At 36.0% G+C, this 2,019-nt stretch overlaps 1 long non-coding RNA gene across 1 annotated transcript in view; it reads left to right on the top strand.

The window, feature by feature from the left end:
* The window catches only part of LOC102382712, a 4,929-nt gene extending 3,309 nt beyond the window's left edge, over positions 1 to 1,620 (top strand). Inside the window, exon 3 of the long non-coding RNA XR_323246.1 lies at positions 1,447 to 1,620. This is a non-coding gene — a long non-coding RNA (uncharacterized LOC102382712). The remainder of the gene's footprint in view (positions 1 to 1,446) is intronic.
* The last annotated feature ends 399 nt before the right edge of the window (positions 1,621 to 2,019 follow it).

Here is a 2,019-nt window from a genome sequence, read left to right as displayed (position 1 = left end):
CCCCCCCCCGCCAATCGCTCCCACAGATGTCACCTGCCCCCCATCACTCCTGCAGATTGCACCTGCCCCCCATTTAACACAATCTAACCTTTCCCCTCCAAAAAAGTCTGCACTTGGCATCTAAATTCCACCTGAGTCCAGTTTAGAGACACTGGATTTTGCCACAGCGTTTACCCTAGGTTTTGCATTTAGTGTCTCCTAGAAATGAAAGCATTTTATGAGGGGGTTTTTAATACCTTAGAGCTACAGAAAAAATAAGCTTGATGTTAAATATTTTGGATCAAATGTTAACCTTTTATGTCTTTGTTTTAACTTAATATTTTATGGTCATTTATAAGAGGATTACAGTTGTAAATCGGGCAATAACACATGCTGGCTTCTTAGATTTACCTTTGACTAATTGAGACCATAGTCTAAACAAAAATGGATTTGGGAAATACTAACGAAAGTAATTAATTAAACTAAAGCTTCTGAACCACTGAGCGTGTGAGTACATGTGTAGAGTATAATAATATTTATCACTTGTATGAAAGTTAAAATGAATTATATTCAAGACGGAGGATGGAGCTTTCACCCCAGACTTCACAAATATAGCACTCATTTGGAAAGACATATTTCATATGGGCAATACTAGAGAACCTCCGTGAATCCATCACAAGATATGCCAAATTGTGATCTAGACTCCATCTTTCTGATTATCCAAAGCAGGAAAAAAAATTATACTAAAATAAGAGAAGAAAAAATCTTTTTAGAATTGGGGACCACTGAAAACTTAATTTCAGACATTAAAATGAGTACAATGTCAGTGCTGCATCTAAACTAAGGATATGAAAAATGATTCTGTTTAAAACTACAGTGTATTAACCAAAAGTTAGTACACACGGAGTTACAGATAGAACAATGATGGAAAAAAATGACGATGAAGAACTAATTTTCAAGCAAATTGTAAAGTCAGTTTATTTCTATGTCAGAATTTACAACAGCAGCAGAGGAAGTATTTCCTGATTCTGCCATTTCTGACCTCAGACTCCAGCAACTTTATTGTATTTATTATGCCTTAAAGGAGTTAAGGTCTGCAGCTAGGAAGCACCAGACTTTAGGTTAGGAGCAATGTTTACAGCATGGACAATGGACATATTCAAACTATTATGATTAAAAATCCATCAAGCATTTCCATTATTACATTTAAGTATTTATTGCTCAGCTTTAAAAACTTCCATGTTGGAGAAGAATTTAAATGAAATATTTGCCTCATTTAGCCATAGTATTTGACCAATATTTAAAGTTATGTTGAGAGGCTTACAAAACACTCCATAATGGCCAGATAGCATTGTTACTCATACCCATTTCACTAGACACAGCTGCTACCTTGAGTTCTTCTAAAAGATATAACTAGTAGATATTAGTTGTCAAGCCATTTTCTTTTGTCTTATACTTGGACTGCAGGTTATGTGAAGCAAAAAACCTCTACATTATACAAGTGTGGAACACTTAGACCAGTGATTCTCAACCAGAGCGCCCTGACACCTTTGGATGCCTTGAAATCCTTTCAAGGTTGCTGAGGGGTGTCACAAAATGTTAGACATCTAACTTCCTAATTCTTGCCTGAGGCCCCCAATTGCTACCACAAAAGGAAAACTTCTGCTACTACTACTACTAACTATTAAATCAAGACTTCCTACTATTTCTGTCCTCTTCTGCATTTGTAACATCACCGGCCCACTCTATTGCTTTAACTTAATCATTGCAGGTCTATTGTTGAACTATAGACAGTATTTTTCTAATTCAAAGACTGTTTCATTCAATATGGAGGAGTTTTGTATTAGACCCACTGGCAGGTGTAGGGGAAGAATTAAAAATTAGCCTGTGCCTGGGTAAAATGGTAATGACTAGATTACATTGTTATGTGCAAATGGAATGAAGTCCCGACCTGTAATATATACATTTGCTGCTTTAAAAAGGTCCCCCTTCACAAAGCTGAAAACAATTACTGTATTTACTTGAATACAAGACCGTTTT

The sequence above is a fragment of the Alligator sinensis genome, unplaced genomic scaffold, assembly GCF_000455745.1.
Source record: "Alligator sinensis unplaced genomic scaffold, ASM45574v1 scaffold130_2, whole genome shotgun sequence".
In the NCBI taxonomy this organism is placed as follows: domain Eukaryota; kingdom Metazoa; phylum Chordata; order Crocodylia; family Alligatoridae; genus Alligator; species Alligator sinensis.
The sequence above is the reverse complement of the archived record's forward strand: the minus strand, read 5'-3'. Positions and strand labels throughout refer to the sequence as shown.